At 41.7% G+C, this 19808-nt stretch overlaps 1 long non-coding RNA gene across 1 annotated transcript; it reads left to right on the forward strand.

Annotated features, from left to right (window-relative positions):
* The first annotated feature begins 3735 nt into the window (after nucleotides 1-3735).
* On the forward strand, nucleotides 3736-17308 carry LOC311616543. Its single transcript, XR_014793910.1, has 2 exons — nucleotides 3736-3851; nucleotides 16704-17308. It is a non-coding gene; the product is annotated as an uncharacterized lncRNA (long non-coding RNA).
* Nucleotides 17309-19808: the final 2500 nt, after the last annotated feature.

Genomic DNA, 19808 nt, shown 5'->3' on the forward strand with positions numbered 1-19808 from the left:
CTCTTTTGTTGTCCATGATTATGGATTCCACTGACCCTTCTAATTCACAAATCAGTCCTAGATGTTCTTTTTAAGGGTTGCTTTGCCTCCATTCAACTCTACAAACAATCTCATTTCCATGAGTTGAAAATACCTTTAAATCTAGAAAGGGAACCACTATTGTTTCACCAAAGCAGAATTTCGGACTAGATGGGTTCATTTTTCTTTTTTTCAAGCATAGAAGTTATTTTATTCTTATAAGAACAAGCATTCAAATGGCCAAGAGCCTTGGCCGGTGTGGCTCAGTGGATAGAGTGCCTGTCTGCAGACTGAAGGGTCCCAGGTTCCATTCCCATCAAGGGCATGTACCTTGTTTGGGGGAACATCCCCAGTGGGAGGTATGCAGGAGGCAGCTGATCCATGTTTCTCTCTCATCGATGTTTCTAACTCTCTATCCCTCTCCCTTCCAATCTGAAAAAATCAATAAAATATATTTTAAAAAACAAACAAAAAACCAAAGTCAAATGGCCAAGAGGAAGAAGGTGTAAGGTTAAAATGGGTAGGGTGGCTGAACTATTAAAGATCTATTTTTAACAGTGGGGTGCCATCTGTGTCCCCATCTGTTACCAGTGGGGTGGAGTTCTTGTGATGTCACAAGGAAAAGAATTTCCTGAGGTTAGGACGTGAGAATGAGTGATCTTTATTTCCATGGAATCAAACCCCTCAGTTTCCAATGTCCCATTTCCCTCCATCCTGACATGGAAAAAATCTTCAGCAAGGCTACCCCACTCAGCAGGCTTGGCTCAGTGGTTGAGCGTGGACGTATGAACTAGGAGGTCACGGTTCCATTCCCAATCAGGGCACATGCCCGGATTGCAAGCTTGATCCTCAGTGGGAGGCATGCAAAAGGCAGCCGATCAATGATTCTCTCTCATCATTGATGTTTCTATCTCTCTCCCTCTCCTTTCCTCTTTGAAATATATATATATATTAAAGTCTTCAGCAGGGCTAGAGCCCCTGTCCAGAGTCTCCACTTTATATTAAAGCACAGTCAAGCCCTGACTGGTTTGGCTCAGTGGATAGAGCGTCAGCCTGCAGACTCAAGGGTCCCAGGTTCTATTCCGGCCAAGGGCAGCTGGTCGATGTTTCTCTCTCATTGATGTTTCTAGCTCTCTGTCCCTCTCCTTTCCTCTCTGTAAAAAATCAATAAAATATATTTTAAAGCACAGTCCAGTCCAGCATTGAGCTTAGTTGTGTTCTCAACTGCAGTCCATTATGTGTGGGTTCTGCATGGCCATGGGCAATGAGGCTGCTTAAGGCCACATGGTTATGGAGGCACACGGGTGAGTGTGGGTCACGGAGCAAGAGAGCACCAGGGAGAAAGCAAGAGGCTAGAGAGAGAGAGAATTCTTTGGTGATTTTAATCTTCTAAGATTTCTGGGCTTGCATTGGGTTCCACCCTTTTAACCAATCATCTTTTTCCCTAAGCTAGACTGATAGGCAAGCATCTTCCCCAAATCATCCCCACTTCACTGCCTATGATCCTTTCTCCCGGTCATCTGCAGGGAATGGACTGGTGGTTCCCTGGTGAGTGTGAAGGTGCAGCTTCCTGGTGAAGCTGCCCAGATGACCATGCTTATAATGTCTGGCCTCCTCTTTGCTCTCTTTCTATTAGTAATATAAATTAACTAATTATGCCAATAACACTAGGATGTAAGTTCCCGTTGCAATCTATATATTGGGATTCAAATCTACATTCTAGTAAAATAATAGCATATGAGGGGGGGCAAAAGGGGTCAATGGGGAAAAAGGAACATATGTAATACTTTTAATAATAAAGAATTATTTAAAACTAGAGGCTAGGTGCAGGAAATTCATGCACAGGGGATGAGTTTCCTCAGCTGAGCTTGCACCCTCTCCAATCTGGGACCCCTTGGGGGATGTCTGATTGTCGGACATCCCTCTCACAATCCTGAACCACTGGCTCCTAATCACTCACCTGCCTGCCAGCCTGGTTGCCCCCCAACGCTGGCCTGATCACTTCTCACTGCCTCTGCATGCTGGCCTGTTAGCCCCTCACTGCCCCCCCTGCCAGCCTAATCGCCCCCAACTCCCCTCCTTGCCAGCCTGGCTGCCCCCAACAGCCCTTTCTGCTGGCTGGTCACCCCACACAGCCTGCTGTCTAGTCATTTGGTCATCCCTTACTAACCCTCCTGCCGACCTGGTCGCCCCACGCAGCCTGCTTGTTCAGTCATTTGGTTGTCCCTCGGGCTGGCCCTGGGTGACTGGGCAGCCACCATCCGAGGCTTGCCTGCACCTCAGGCCTGCCCCGAGGGGCTTAGGGCTGAGGGCACTGGGCACCACCATTTTGTGGCTGTGCATGGCTGCATCTTTTGAGGGTGTGACAGGCAATTAGCATATTCTCTCCTTATTGGCTACCATATTTGAGGGTGTAACAGTCAATTAGCATATCCCCTCTTTATTAGATAGGATAAATAAATAAAATAGCATATATTTTACAGCACGTCTCATGTGCTAGGTGCTGTACTACATGCTTCAAATACTCATTTAATCCTCCTAAAGCTAAAAGTAAGTACTATTATTATTATTATCCCCACATTAGGAATGAAGAAACCTCTCTCAAGGTCTGGAGAGAATAAGAGACTTGGACAAAGCCACATAACTAATAAGTGGTAGACCCAGGATTCAAATTCAGATATTCTGACCATAGAGTCTGTGCCCTTCCTAAAAGCTACACTAACTTGCCTCCCAGGAGTAACTTTCACTCTATTTCTTGAAATGTTTTTGGTTTTGTTGTTGCTGCTTTTCTTTTATTAAAAAAAAAAAAAAAAAAAAAAAGGTGTGGGGGGGAGAGGAGGGCTAATTTAAAGCATCAGGGGTAGAGTAGGTAATTATAATACTTGAGAAGATGAGAAGCATAGCATAGGGCAATTTTCATATGGAGTTGGATAAAACATCCCAAGAAAAAAGGTTGGAGATGCTAATGTTTGTGAATTAAAGGGTTTAAGCTTTTTCAAAATCATGTTTTCAGCCTTATCAGGTGGAAACGCTTTTTTAACTAAGGGAAAACAGTAGGGGCAGAAGAGGTCACTCTTCACTGAGTGGGCCCCAGTTGGAAGGCACTGGGAGGGGGGCAAGGAGGCAATGGAAAGTGGTGGATGAGTGCTGAAATAACGCAAAGGGGCTAGACGGGTTTAATCCGGTTCTGTGAATATGCTGTTCAGAATTTTAGGCCATTGACTCCTAGAGTCATCTCTTGTGTGATTACGTCTTTTCCTCCAGAATAACTGGGGCCAACTGTGGAACACAGCAGAGCAGGCGGCCCGACTTTGTGCGGTGGATCACCGGGCTGCTTCAGAAAGCATCAGATTCTCATTCCCTGGAGGGCTCTGAAAAGGCAGCAGGCACGTGGTCCGTGGTCTAAATTCAGCAGGCAGTGAAAAGGCAGTGGGGGAGGGATGGAGGTGGGTACAGGATCTGAGGGAGGAGCTAGCACGCAACCTCAGAATCTGACTTATGTGGGCGTTGGTTGGAAAAAATCTCTCCATTTACCCCTTCGGTTTACCTCCCCTTCTCATCATCTTTTACCCTCTGTCCAATCGGATTTGTGTTATATAACTCCCTCTGTCAGACTCAGTTCCTGCTGTCAGCCATCCACCAGGCCTGATGAATCCCGAGTCCTGTTTCTAGCCTTGGGCTGGTTGGGGTGATTTACAGAGAAGCCCCAGGGGAGGAGGAGGATACACTCCTCAGGATCTGTTAGTGTCTGTGGAGAGGGCTGGGAAGACTTCCTGAGGTGGGGGAGTGGAGGTCGTCCTCCCTGAAGACAGCTGCCCCGGACTTGACCTCTTGTGAGTAGTGTTCCTTGAATTAACCCCAAGGAGAATGGATTTTCTTCCAGTATCAGAGAATATCAAAGAAGACTTAATTAAGCTCGCAAATAACACATTAGACTTTTCCTTCAGTTAGCACAGTCATTGCTTAGCTAAAGACATCATAGTGCTTTACATTTTTCTCATGTGCTCCCACTCTATGAGAATTTTCCAAATGAAAGAAACTCAAGAGTCCACGAGACTTGTAATATTAGTATGAATTTCTTAAAGGTGAAGGGAACTCAGTGAGCACCTTTCCTTTTTAAAAAAATTATTTTATTAAATTATTATCTATGTACATATTTTAACATTGCCCTCCCCCATACATACCCTCCCTCCCCAGAGTTTTGTGTCCATTGGTTGTACTTATATGCATGTATACAAGTCCTTCGGTTGATCTATTATCTCCCCCAGATCTCCCTACCCTCCCCGGTGTAATTTGACAGTCTACTTGATGCTTTACTGTCTCTATATTAATCTTTTGGTTCATCAGTTTATAATGTTCTTTATTAGCCATAAATGAGGTCATGTGGTGTTTCTCTTTCATTGACTGGCTTATTTCACTCAGCACGATGTTCTCCAATTCCATCCAGGTTGCTGCAAATGATGAGAATTCCTTCTTTTATATGGCAGCATAGTATTCCATTGTGTAGATGTACCATAGTTTTATATCCTTTCTAACACTGTCCTATTTAATCCTCACAAATGTTAGGAGGGAGTTATCATCCTTGTTTTCAGTGAAGACAAAGATCTGTTAACGTAAAAAAAAAAACAACATTAAAACCTGTAAAAAAAAATTTGTGAGTTTATTTAAGCCAAACTATTGTATCTACATATGCCGGGAAGCAGAACCTCAAGTTGAGATAATGCCCCGGAGAATGGCGGGTTACATTTGTATTTATACAGTGCAATCAAAGGAGGGATGTAGGTGGGTTCGTGCACTGGGCCTCTAGTCATATAATAATTACATTAGGACATCAGGCATAAACCAAGATTATCTTAAGCAAAAAAAGGACATTTGTCACATTGTCTATGGGTGACAATGTAGGAGGTGTTCAATTTGAGGCTGTTACTGATCATATTTAGATGAACAAATTGGAATTTTTTTTTTTCTGTATTTAGCATTGAGGCTAGATTACAGCACCTAGAAGGCACACAGAGAGTACTTGTTAAATAAAAATGAATGAATGAAAGAAGGGGGGAGGGAGCTGGAGGGAGAAGGAATCTGAGGAGAGAGAGAATGAGAATGCTAAAGGCTATGTTAAATTATTTTCCAAAAGGGTTATAGCAGTCGTGGTTCTTTCAATTTGTGTTAACTTAGATGAAAAATGGTTATCCGATTTTAGTTTGTATTCTTCAATTTACCAATCAAGACAAATAGTTTCCATATGTTTGTTAATTTATTTTGGCTGTTTATTGTGATCTTAGTGATTTTTCTTATAAAATTGTATAAATTCTTTATATATTAAAGGTGTTAACCACTTATAATTTTTTTTGCAATTATTTTTCAGTTTGACTTTTAATTCTTATTGTCTCATTTTAAAAAAAATATATATTTTGAGGAGAATCCAAGATGGCTGCTCGGGTAGGCAACTAGCCGCAGCCGCACACAACAATTTTAATAAATACAACTAAAATATAAAATGGACATTACCCAGAACTACAGGAAAGTCGACTGACTGGAAATCCTACAACAAGAAGCAAGGAGAAAACCAGAAGGAAGCACGGAGGAGCTGTAAAAGCCTAAGGTACGGAGACACGCGGCGCACGCGGAGAGGACGGAGCCGGAGAGGAGGGAGGCCGAGTGCCTGGCGGGCGTTCCCTAGCGGAAAGGAGATAAAACTCCGACTGTGCTGGGCCCCCGACTGCTCTGAACCCCAGTTCTGGGCCAGACCCCGGGGACTCAGGCTCAGCCATAGGGAGCTGGGCTGTAAGTCGGAACCCCGGGGTAGCGGAGAAAGGAGGTCCCGGAGGCGCACTCACTGCCCCCAGAGAAGGGCCGGCCGGCTGTGCCGCGGGATTGCCCTGACGGGAAGGAGACTGGGGCTCCAGACTGCTGTGAACGCCACCTCCAACTCCACTTCCAACTGAACTGAACCCCAGTTTCGGGCCCATTGCGGGAGAGCTTACACTGTTTGGTAGCAGGCGAAAATCGAGGGCACCTTTCTCTCAGTGGCGCTTGCAACAAGTACTGAAGGACCCTGAGTCTCAGGAGTCGCATAGGGCGGGGCTGACGGAAGCCGAGGCTGTAGGCTCCACCCTGAAACGCCGCCCCATCAGGAAAGCTGCCTGCGAAAATGCCTAAACCAAATAGATCACAAAGGAAAGAAATGGAGGACAAAAAGCGACTGGATATAGAGTTCAAAACCACACTTATAGGGTTTTTCAAGAGACTCCTAGAAAAGGCCGATAAAATAAATGAGACCTATGAGGATATGAAAAGGGATCAACAAGAAATGCTAAGGGATCAACAAGAAATAAAGAATACATTGTCTGAAATAAAAAATATTCTACAGAGTCCTAAAAACAGAAGGGAAGATCGCAAGAATCAAGTCAAAGATTTGGAACATAAAGAGCCAGAAGACACTCCTCCACAGAAGCTAGAAGGCAAGAGAATCCAGAAAATTGAAGATAATGTAAGAAACCTCTGGGACAACTTCAAACGATCCAACATCAGAATCATGGGGGTCCCAGAAGATGAGAGAGAGCAAGATATCGAAAACATACTGAAAGAAATAGTGACAGAAAACTTCCCCCACCTGGGGAAAGAATTGGACTTACAAGTCCAGGAAGCACACAGAACTCCAAATAAGAGGAATCCAAAGAGGACCACACCAAGACAAATCATAATTAAGATTCCAAGAGCAAAGGACAAAGAGAGAATATTAAAAGCAGCAAGAGCTAAGCAGGTGGTTACCTATAAAGGAGCACCTATACGATTGTCAGCTGATTTCTCAACAGAAACCATGCAGGCCAGACGGGATTGGCAAGAAATATTCAAGGTGATGAATAGCAAGAACCTACAGCCAAAAATACTCTACCCAGCAAAGCTATCACTCAGAATCGAAGGTCAGATAAAGAGCTTCACTAATAAAAAAAAGCTAAAGGAGTTCATCACCACCAAACCAGAATTATATGAATTGCTGAAGGGGGTTCTTTCAGAAGAGAAAGTAAATAAAGATAAAAATATGAACAACAAATACGTAACTATCAACAAGTGAATCTAAAAACCAAGGAAATTAAAAAAAAAAATATGATGAACAATATTAACTGTTGAATATAATAGAATCAGAGGTATGGAAGGGGAGTGAACTGATGATTCTTGGGGAAAAGGGGACAGGGGAATGTGGGAAGAGACTGAACATAAACTGTGCACCTATGGATGAGGACAATGGGGGTTGGGGAAAGGGCAGAGGGTGGGGTGGGAAGGGGGCGGAAAAGGAACACTTGTAATAATATGAACAATAAAAATTTATTTAAAAAAAAAAAAAAAATATATATATTTTATTGATTTTTTACAGAGAGGAAGAGAGAGGGATAGAGAGTTAGAAACATCGATGTGAGAGAAACATTGATCAGCTGCCTCTTGCACACCCCACACTGGGTATGTGCCTGCAACCAAGGTACATGTCCTTGACCGGAATTGAACCTGGGACCTTTCAGTCCACAGGCCGACGCTCTATCCATTGAGCCAAACCAGTTTCGGCTATTGTCTCATTTTTTTCATGTGGTGATTTCTAATCTTCATGCAGGGAAACTTATTGACATTTTATAATTTATCAGCATATTGCATCTTATAAATTTCTTTCTGACAAAGATCTGATATTCACTTTTTTTCTCTTTCTTCCAGAATTTGATTATATATATATATATATAATATATATATATATATATATATATATTATTTATTATTTTTTATTTTTTTATTTTTTGCCAAAACCCGTTTGGCTCAGTGGATAAAGCGTCAGTCTGTGGACTGAAAGGTCCCAGGTTCTATTCCAGTCAAGGGCATGTACATTGGTTACAGGCACATCCCCGGGTGGGGGACGCGCAGGAGGCAGCTGGTCAATGTTCCTCTCTCATCGATGTTTCTAACTCTCTATCTCTCTCCCTTTCTCTCTGTAAAAAAAATCAATAAAATATATTTAAATAAATAAAATAAATTTATATTTTTAATCCTTCTGGAATTACTTTGGTAAGTTTTTTGGTAAGCTAGTTATTCTACTATCATTTGTTGGCTATTTCTTTCCTATCCCATTAATTTCTGAAGTCCCCTTATGATATAAATGTATATGAATGGGGGCAGGGGGAGCTGTAAAGAGTCAATGGGGGAAGAAAGGGGGGAAAAATCCATATGTATGCAATCTGTCTCTGTGCTATTTTCTTCCTCCATTGGTGATTCTTTAAGTTCCAACTCTTTTGACCTTTAAAAATCAGCCTAAGTGGTTAGTTTAATAAATCAGCCAAGCCCTGGCTGGTTTGCCTCAATGCACAGAGCATCAGCTTGCGCGCTGAAGTGTCCTGGGTTTGATTCCAGTCAAGGGCACATGCCCGGGTTTCGGGCTTGATCCCCAATAGGGGGCGAGCAGGAGGCAGCCAATCAATGATTCTGTCTCATCATTAATGTCTCTCTCTCTCTCTGTCTGTCTGTCTGTCTCTCTCTCCTTTCCTTTCTGAAATAAAATTTAAAAAAATAAAATAAAATAAAAATAAATCGGAGTTATAAATACCTTTAAGACTATTGGACCTGTGAGAAGAAATGGAAGGACATTTAGTTTACTGTCAGGGTGAGAAGTGATCAAGATCGGATAGAACATTATCATCGCTTCAGGCCTCCCCTCTTCCATAGATAAGTAGATAGAGAAATAATTAAATAAATGTACTACAAACACAGCATGTGATCCCTAAACAAAGGAAAGCAATAACTGAATGAGAGACTGTGTTTAAGCCAATGTTTCTGTTATTGAGAGGGGCGAGGTAGATGCCGGTTAGATCTGCTGGAAAATTTGAAATCGACCCTCCGGAAAGCTCATTTGTTTGGAGGCTCAATAACAATGGAGTAATGGAGTGTGAGCAGCTCGCTGTTTTCCAAGGAGATGGGGGACGTGGCATGGTCCTGAGACACCTAGTGGTGCGGATCTTAACTGCATCCTTCTAGTTTGCCAGTTGGGTGGGTCTAAGAACCACTTACTACAGGGGCTTGTGCATTTGGGGAGCTTGGGTACTCTCTTTTCTGCTCCCAATCAAAATACGTTGAGGTCTCTACGGTGTGCATGAAGCTATAGAGACAAATGCTGAAAGACCTGGAAACTGAATAGCCTCTGTGAAGTTGGAACTATGAAGCTAAATGAATACAAAGCAAATGAACCAACATGGTTTCTCAGGCCCTGGAATACAGTTGAAAATATAAATTTAGTCAATTCAATTAATATTCATTGAGGAGTAGCACTGTGTTTCATCAAGCATATCATCTCCACCCTGTACCCTTTTAGGCCTTATAAAAAGTCAAACCAGAGGATTATTATACTTTTTATTTATTGTATGTATAGTTTTGAATCATAAATTCATACACATTCAGAGTATTCAAGGTAAAGATTGTCCTACATACTATCCAGCATAATTTATACACATTTGAATTATGGAGTTGTTTAATATCTGAAATTAGTCACCTATGACTAGGGGCATTCCTCAATGGTTCAGAAAATGAAAGACAGTGGGTTTATTCATTCACTCATTTATGCACTCATTCAAATCCATATTGAGTTTCCCAGCACCAGGCTCTAGGGTTAAAAGAGCGTCTCTGTCATTGCCCTTCTGATCTTCCAGTTTAAAGGGAACACTTTAGCCGAAACCAGTTTGGCTCAGTGGTAGAGAGTCGGTCTGCAGACTGAAAGGTCCCAGGTTCAATTCCGGTCAAGGGCATGTACCTTGGTTGCGGTCACATCCCCAGTAGGGGGTGTGCAAGAGGCAGCTGGTCGATGTTTCTCTCTCATCGATGTTTCTAGCTCTCTATCTCTCTCCCTTCCTCTCTGTAAGAAAATCAATAAGATATATTAAAGGGAACACTTTACAAAGTCTCTACAGTAAAGTGGGAGTGAAAGTACAGGGTGTCAATCAAATAAAGCAACTGGATCTTTGGGATCATAGAAAGCCTTCAGAGGTGTAAGTCAAGTCGCAAGGAAGATGGACAGGAGCTAACCAAAAAACGGGAAGAGGGTGGCTAGGGAGAGATCATTTCAGGTGAGAATAAAATAAGTTAAAAGAACTGAAAGGCAGCCCTAGCCAGTTTGGCTCGGTGGATAGACTGTCAGCCTGTGGACTGAAGGGTCCCAGTTTTGACTCCAGTCAAAGGCACATGCCCATGTTGCTTGCAGGAGAGAACCAACCAATGATTCTTCCCCTCTCCCTTTTTCTCAGAAATCAATAAAAATATATTTTTAAAAGGCAGTCAGTGTGATTCCAGCAAAGAATGCAAGATGGAGAGGTGACTGGAGAGGAAATGATAGCCAGGAAATGGAGGGCAATCTTTGTATTTTTCTCTTAAGGGTAATGTGCAGACAGTAAGGGACTTGAAAGAAGAGATTAAGAGCATCAGATTTGGTTTTTAAAAAGATAGTTTTGGTTGCTGCCTGGAAAATAGAAAGTAGGGCAATTGTGACACCATTTGGGAAGCTTTTGCAAAGGTTTAGGTGAGAAATCATGTTGCTTGTTAGGTTGGATTATAGTGGAGATAGTTTTTTAATCTGTAAAATGGAGACAAAGACAATACTATCAATCTCAGAGTTGTAATGAGAATTCAATATTACGTACTTACTAGCATATAGTAAATGATCAATTAACTTTGACTATTGTTATGATATTGGTTATTATTTGAGGCAGCTATTATTATATTAAAGGATTTTGCTTTTAGTACACATTTCAAACTTTAATAAAAATATTTATTGATTTGAGAGAGAGAGAACATGTGTGAGAAACTTCAATTTGTCGCTTTACTTATTTATGCACTAATTGGTTGGCTCCTTTTTCAAAAATATATATTTTATTGATTTTTTTATAGAGAGAGGGATAGAGACTTAGAAACATCAATGAGAGAGAAACATCAATCAGCTGCCTCCTGCACAGCCCCTACTGGTGATGTGCCCGCAACCAAGGTACATGCTCTTGACCGGAATAGAACCTGGGACCCTTGAGTCTGAAGGCTGACGCTCTATCCACTGAGCCAAACTGGATAGGGCAAATTGGTTTGTTCTTGTATGTGCCTTGACTGGAGATCAAAAGCATAACCTATACATATCAGGATGACACTCTATCAACTGAACTACCCAGCCAGGGCCACAGTTCAAACTTTATCCCCTTTCTTTTCTTTTACTTTTTTACACTTATCATACTTTTAACAAGAGGGTGGGAGTGAGTGAAAGAGGGTTGGTTTTAACTCTACAAACTTATTCATTACTTGGATTAAAAAAAAATATTTTTTATTGATTTCAGAGAGGAAGAAAGAGAGAAGCAGAAACATGAAGTAATGGCCAGCCGGACCATTAATTGAACCTTTTACAGGTAACATTTACGTAGTGTACTTATGTCATTTTTAAAAATTAATAACTAAGCCTATTACTGATCCTAGGCATCAACATTTAGAATGAGAGAAGAAAAAAATATAGCAGAATGGAAAAGAGCTTAAAATTTAGTTAGATCTGGATTCAAATCCCAGCTCTATCATTCATCAACTGTATTAGCTCCTGTAAGCCTGTCTCCACATCTGTAAATGAGAATAATCCTGGTATTTAGTTCATAGCATTGTTGTGAAGATTAATTGAGGTAATGGAGTGTCTGGTACAAAGTACTAAATGGTCACAAAGGGGCAGCTATTTCCATTCTGTAGGATGGAGAAAATTAGCAATGTTCCCTTTCCAGATGTGGTTGATATGAATGTTTTTCACTCAACAAAATAATAAAGACTTTTTTTTTTAGCCCTGGCTGGTATGGCTCAGTAGATTGGGCATCGTCCGGGACACTAAAAGGTTGCCAGTTCAATTTCTGGTCAGAGCACATGCTCGGGTTTCAGGCTCAGTCCCCAGTAGGGGGTGTGCAGGAGGCAACAGATTGTTGTTTCATTCTCACATGTATGTTTCTCTCTTTCCCTTCCTCTCTCTCTCAAAATCAATTTTTAAATCTTAGAAAAAAAATTTTTAGAGGAATTATTCTTCTATTCCAAACTTTTAAAAATTTTAAAACTCAATGAGTGGTGAATTTTATCAAATGCCCTTTGAGCTTTCACATATTTTTTCTTATTTTATTTATTTATTATTTCCTTATTTGATTTATTTAAAAAAATTTTAATATATTTTAATTGATTTTTTTACAGAGAGAGAGAGAGAACTAGAAACATCGATGAGAGAGAATCATCGATCAGCTGCCTCTTGCACACCCCCACTGGGATGTGCCCACAACCAAAGTACATGCCCCTGACCGGAATCGAACCCGGGACCCTTCAGTCCACAGGCCGACGCTCTATCCACTGAGCCAAACCGGTTTCAGCTCCTTATTTGATTTATTTTTATTTTTTTAAAATATATATTTTATTGATTTTTTTACAGAGAGGAAGAGAGAGGGATAGAGAGTCAGAAACATCGATGAGAGAGAGACATCTATCAGCTGCCTCTTGCACACCCCCACTGGGGATGTGCCCGCAACCAAGGTACATGCCCCTGACCGGAATTGAACCCGGGACCCATCAGTCCACAGGCCGAGGCTCTACCCACTGAGCCAAACCAGTCTCGGCTCCTTATTTGATTTATTGATGGGATGTATAATATTAGCTTGATACTTTTCTTCTAATATCATAATAACTTCCCTAATATTATAGATATTCCTCCTTAGTTGTGATGGATCATCCTTTTTTAAAAATATATATTTTTATTTATTTCAGAGAAGAGGGGATAGGGAGAGAGAGAAACATCAATGATGAGAGAAAATCGTTGATTGGCTGCTTTCTGCAAGCCCCCTTCCTGGGGATCAAGCATGTAACCCAGGCATGTGCCCTGATCAGGGATCCAACCGTGACTTCCTGGTTCATGGGTTGCTGCTCAACCACTGAACCACACCGGTGGGAGGGATCATTCTTTTACTCTGCAGTCAAACCTCATTTCTGAAATTCTCCCATCTTAAACAATTCAGTCCAACCAAGTTGTTAAAGAAAAAAATGTCTGTTGTCAACCAAAACTTCAGTTTTCAACCTGACAACCCTTTCATGCTGATACCAAAAAGTGTTTCTCAGGCAACAAAGAAAAGAATGTTTTTGTTGCTGGCAAAATCTATGATTAGCACAGTTTTAAAATGTAAAGAGTGCCCTAGCTGGTTTTGCTCAGTGGGTAGAGTGTCAGCCTACAGACTGAAGGATCCCAGGTTCGATTCCAGTCAAGGGCACATGCTCGAGTTGGGGCTCCGTCACCAGTGGGGGTTGTGCAGGAAGCAGCTAATCAATTATTCTCTCTCATTGTTGATGCTTCTATCTCTTTCTCCCTTTCCCTTCCTCTCTGAAATTAATAAAAATATATTAAAACAAAATAAAAGAGTGCTAATATTGCTAAGGATGTGGAAATGCTCACGAAATAAGAATTACAGGCAATTGAATAGATAGAAAAACTGCTGTTGATTGGATAAAGGAGAAGCAGTTAACCAGTGATAGCATTTTGGAGGCAGTGATATATGAAAAAAATCCCTTTAATGCCAGTAAGGGCTAGTTTGATAAATTTAAGAAAAGAAGTGTTTATTTATGGATTAAACAGTATATCAAACATCCTGTGTAATAAAACCCTCAGTCGTGGGCAGCTCCTATGTTGAGCGCCCGTCCCCCAAGAGGGTGGCGATCTGGGTTTGGGACTGGCCAGCTGGCAGCACCAGGCCACAGCAAAGGCAGGTGCCAGCAGGGCCCCCACCTCCTCAATCGCCCCGCCCACTGGTCGCCCCACAGACGGCCCTGATCACCAGCCAGGCCTAGGGACCCTACCTTATATGTTGGGAACAGTCTTTTAGATTTAAAAGTTAAAACCTGGCAAGGCTACTACTCTAACACTGAAAAAGTTATGGCGTGCACAGACTCTGGCTTGCTCATTTTGTGGTCAGCCCTGATTCTGACACTTATAACTGTATGACAAAGCCAATTACTTACTTCTCTCTGCTTCCGTTTTTCCACCCATAAGATGGGGAAAATGGTACTACTGCCTCAGAAGGGTCATTTTACGTACTACTTTTTATAATTAGGACAAAAAAATAAGTTGCCAATACAACAGCAAGATGCCTTTCCCCTGTGTGCAGCCTCCCGGATTGCGAGAGGGACGTTTGACGGCTGGTTTAGGCCTGACATCCCTCACGGGGTCCCAGATTGTGAGAGGATGCAGGCTGGGCTGAGGGATCCACCCACCCCCGTACACAAATTTCATGCACTAGGCCTCTAGTGTACTATATAAAAGAGGGTGTGTGTTTTTTTTTAAAGGTTAGAACAGGGAATCACTTGGGATCTGGAATGATGAATTGATTTCACATTACATTTTTTAAAATATATTTTTATTGATTTCAGAGAGGAAGGGAGAAGGAGAAAGAGTCCGAAACCCAGGCATGTGACTTTGACCAGAATTGAACCCAGGACCTTTCAGTTCTCAGGTGGACTACGTTCTAGCCAGTGACCCAAAGGCTAGAGCTAGACTTTTTTTTTTTTTTTTTTTTTAATGCATAATAAACTTCCTTGCTTCTTCAATAATACACTAACCAAACTTTTATTACTCAACTCCATTTGTCTTTGTTATTTTTCAATCTATTTTTGTTGATTTCAGAGAGGGAAGGAGAGGGAGAGAGAGTTCATAATATCAATGATGAGAGAGAATCATTGATTGGCTGCCTCCTGAACACCCAACAATGGGGTCTGAGCCAGCAACCCAGGCATGTGCCCTGACCAGGAATCGAGCTGTGACCTCCTGGTTCATAGGTCATTATTCAACCACTGAGCCAGGTCAGACGGCTCCATTTGTCTTATAGCCTCTAACACTCAACTGCCTTTAGAGGTCTCTGATTTTTTTGTATCAATAACTAGTATTTACTGAGAACTTAGTACTAAACACGTCACACATCATGATTTCCCTAAGATAGTGTGTCAGAAATTTGAAGGACCTTGGAACAAGGTCCTAGAGATGGAACTAAAGGTTGTTCTTCATTGTTATGTTTTCATTCATTCATTTATTCATTCAACACATATTTATTAAGCATTTCTGGGCTAGTGGTATCACCTTAAAAAACTCAGACAGAATCCTAGTCGGACAGACAATAAACAAGATAAATACAAATTGCAAAGAGAGGAGGCTTACTTTAGATGTTGTGGTAATTGGCAGGGAAGGCTTTTTTGAGATGACAGTCAAGGTGGGTAGAAGAATAGAGATGCCATAATGGCAGAAGGTTGAGTAAGCAGAAAGTTCAAGAAGACCAAAGCAAAAAGCATACAAAATAACTTGATAAATCCTAAAACCAGACAGGGCTCCCTGTAGATAGGATTAGGGAACTTAAGAGAAAAGATGCTGAAGCAGAGAGGGGTCAGATTGAGTCAGGTCATGCAGATCTTGCTAAGGTGTTTGGATTTTATTCTAAGATAAATGGAAGTCACTTTCAATATAAGAGTGTTACAGAATTTACCGAGTGGCCAAAGAACACACAGGAGTACTTGGAGACACAGGAAAAAACCATTTATTTTCAGATGTTTCACATGTACCAGTACAGTGACTCAGGGGAGACAGTTTCTCTCTGTAGAGGGCCCCTGAGAAGGCACATGGACATTCTTTAAATTGTTAGCTGAGCCGGAGGCACTGGCAGAGTGCCTTTGTCCAGGTGTCAGCAGAGGTGGGTCTAGATATGTAAATCCAGTAATGCTAAGGCCTGGTTAAGAATGCAAATAAGCTCCTTTGACCCTATAAATAAACCTGCGTGGCTTGGGGGGTCCCCTTGCTGCCTCTCCATCAGAGAGATGGCGCCCACCTAACGCCCAGCTTGAAGAATCTATTTCTGCCTCCATGTCTCTTACTTTTTTCAATATTTCTTAATCCCCAGCTCCTCCACTCAGGAACCTGTTGCTTTCTGTGATGGACACAGAAAACAGAGAAACAGCCCCCCGCATCTCTCCAATCCCTTAGCAAGCCAATATGGAGGGAGCTTTCCCTTTGTACCCTTTGGTTTCTTTGTCCCCCCAAAATGGGATGGGACTTCCAGACCTTTCGTGGGCTTTGCAAAAAGCCCCAGGTGTTGGGATGGGGACCAGGAGATCGTACCTAAAGGCCTGGCTTGGTGCCAGCACAGATAGCCCCCTCCAGGGGTTGTTCATGGTTTATGGCCTCTGTAAAATGGTAGTAGTACTTAGGTAAACAGGTCTTGCAAGATCAGATTGTGGAGCAAGGGGCAGTGAGTTAATTATAGGCTATCAAGAAAGTACATTAGGTTACTGGCACAGATTCAGATTGCTAGGCCCCCCGCCCCCCAATGTCTCATTTTCCCCATCAGGAGGAACAGGATCATCAGAATTGTTATTTTTAATTTTTTATGAATTATTTTTTTAAAATATATTTTATTGATTTTTTACAGAGAGGAAGAGAGAGGGATAGAGAGATAGAAACATTGATGAGAGAGAATCATCAACCAGCTGCCTCTTGCACACCCCACAACCAAGGTACATGCCCTTGACCGGAATCGAACCCGGGACCTTTCAGTCCGCAGGCCGACGCTCTATCCACTAAGCCAAACCGGTTTCGGCGAATTATTTTTTTCTTAAAAGATCTCTATTCGATCACACAGAAAGCATCCAAGATGGCAGCATAGATAAACACCTAACTGCAGCCTCACACAATTTCAATAAAATACAACTAAAATACAAAATGGACATTACCCAGAACTACAGGAAAGTCGACTGACTGGAAATTCTACAACGAGAAAGAAAGAGAAAACCAGAAGGAAAATCAGAGGAGCTGTAAAAGCCTAAGAGAACATCCTAATATATAAAAAGCCAGGGGCCATCAGGACCAAAACAATGGGACGGATGACCAAACAGCAGGCTGAATGGGCAACCAGGCCGGCAGGAGGTTACTGAGGCACGACCAAACGACTGAACAGCAGGCTGCGTGGGCACCTAGCCAGGGCCGAGGAAAAGTTCCTGACTTGCTGAATGGGTGAATGGATAAACCAATCAAGGCACGAAATCAGAAACATTTACAAATGATTAAGAATCAAAGAGGCCCAAAGATTGGAGTTTCTAACAGCCCACTAGAAACTAGAAGCTCTGGAAAGGAACAAATCAGCACCTCCAAACCACAAGAAAAAAGGCAGCGGTGGGTGGGGAAATTCAAACTAATTTGATCACCGACATCACATTGTTTACATCTCATCAATAAATGTCTGTTAAGGATGGAAAAAAAAATCTCTCTAGCCGCCATATGGAAAATAGATTAGAGTGGACCCAGAAAGAGAGGAAGGAAACAAGTTAAATAGTTGCAGTAATTTGGGTGAGGATGGAGGTAAAAAAAATATTAGATTGCAGTGATAGAGAATGGAGAGAAGTAAATGGAATCGAGATATACTTTGGAGGTAGGACTCATGTTTGGAGATTATGAAGAGGATGGATCCTTGCTGTTTTAACAATGGAGATGATACTATTTACTATGATGGGGAAAAGTAGGGAAAAGAATAGGTTAGTTCAATGGAGAGCTCCAGTTTGGACATATTAATTGACATGCCAGCTAAAACTCCCAAGTGGAAATGTCTAATAAATAGTTGGATATGATTTGGAAGCTCAAAGGAGAGATCCATGCTATCATCGAAATATACATTTGAAGATTATTAAATTTCTAACTCTCTATCCTTCTCTTCCTCTGTGTAAAAAAAAAAAAAAAAAAAAGATTTTTACATGTTTGATCTTTTCATATGAATTATTACTTTTCTTTGAAATCCCAGACTCCTACCCCTTTCTCCTTTGACCAAAATAGCACATAAACTTTAACTGCCTAATGCATCATTGGGTCTTATATCTTATGGCACCCCAAAATGTACACCAGTAATAATTTTTGGATCTTTTCTTCTGTTATTCTGTCTCATGTTAATTGGATTATTAGCTCAGGTGGGAGAAAAGTTTTTTTTTTGTTTGTTTGTTTTTTTGTGCTCCTACAGTACAAATCAAACTGGCTCAGTTGAATGACAATGTTCCCCCTGGTGATTTTAATTTTCTCAAATATGAAAAGGCATTGGTTATATATGGTGAAGTGATAGAAGAGGCATAGGAGTTTGAACAGAGAAGGCATAAAATACACTATCTCTGGAAGTGGGAAAGTGAACTTACTGGGGAAATTCAGTAAGAGCGCCAGGAAAAGTCTAGTGCCCTTTTGAGACTTGTGGTCACAAATTTAAAGTGAAAGCCTCAGCCACTGATAAGGAAGGTAAATTGCTGGGTCCAACTAGAATGGGGTTTTACCAGATGAGTATGATGTAGGAGAAAAACAAGAGTTGTACGTGTTTGTAAGCAATCTTAACATCTAAACTGTGCAACACACACTCACCCCAAAAAATAAAAATAAAAATAAGTAAACTATGCAACACAAGTTATGAATAGGAGAGGGTAAGAGCCCTGGACAGTGTGGCTCAGTTGGTTGGAGTGTCCTCCCAGCACCAGGAAGTTGTAGGTTTGATCCTGGTTGGAGCAGGAGACAACCCATCAATGTTTTGCGCTCTCTCTCTCTCTCTCTTTTTTTTTAAAAATATATTTTATTGATTTTCTTACAGAGAGGAAGGGAGAGAGATAGAGAGCTAGAAATGTCGATGAGAGAGAAACATCGACCAGCTGCCTCTTGCACACCCCCTACCGGGGATGTGCCCGCAACCAATGTACATGCCCTTGGCCGGAATCAAACCCGGGACCTTTCAGTCTGCAGACCGACGCTCTACCGCTGAGCCAAACCGGTTTCGGCTCTCTCTCTCTCTTAAACCAATTTTTAAAAAAGTTTAAAATGAGAGAGTGAAAAAATAATACATTTAATGGTTTGGAGCTTTTGATTAAGTTAAAGAATCAGTTATTGCTGAAACTGGTTTGGCTCAGTGGATAGAGCGTCGGCCTGCAGACTGAAGGGTCCTGGGTTCAATTCTGGTCAAGGGCATGTACCTTGGTTGCGGGCACATCCCCAGTAGGGGGTGTGCAGGAGGCAGCTGACCAATTATTCTCTCTCATCAATGTTTCTAACTCTCTATCCCTCTCTCTTCCTCTCTGTAAAAAATCAATAAAAATATATTTTAAAAAAAGAATCAGCTATTATGATCAGACAGTAAAATTCTTCAAATAGAGATTTTAAAGATGAAATACTTACTGGCAATAATGTGGGGATGGAGGAGCTGATATAGGATGGAAGGAAAGGTTGTTGGAGGTGAGGAGATAAAGAATTGACAGAGGCCGAAACCGGTTTGGCTCAGTGGATAGAGCGTTGGTCTGCGGACTGAAAGGTCCCAGGTTCGATTCTGGTCAGGGGCATGTACATTGGTTTCAGGCACATCCCCGGCGGGGGGTGTGCAGGAGGCAGCTGGTTGATGTTTCTCTCCCATCGACGTTTCTAGCTCTCTATCCCTCTTCCTTCCTCTCTGTGGAAAATCAATAAAATATATTAAAAAAAAAAAAAAAAAAAGAATTGACAGCGTATTGGGTGGTCATCCACCTAGATGTTGGATGAACAGAGAGGTGGAAAGGAAGACAATAAGCCACGAGCTAAAGAGCTAATTTTTGTGTGTGAGTGTGTGCACCGTCTCCGGAGGCACTGCAATACCGGGTCAATGCGTGGAGTGGACGGAGCAAGCTCCTATTCGATCTCCCTGTTCCAAAAATCCATTTAATTGTTCTAGGATAGAGGGCGTGTCAGATATTAAACT

Source organism: Pipistrellus hanaki (assembly GCF_964339955.1).
Source record: "Pipistrellus hanaki genome assembly, chromosome: 2".
Lineage (NCBI taxonomy): Eukaryota > Metazoa > Chordata > Mammalia > Chiroptera > Vespertilionidae > Pipistrellus > Pipistrellus hanaki.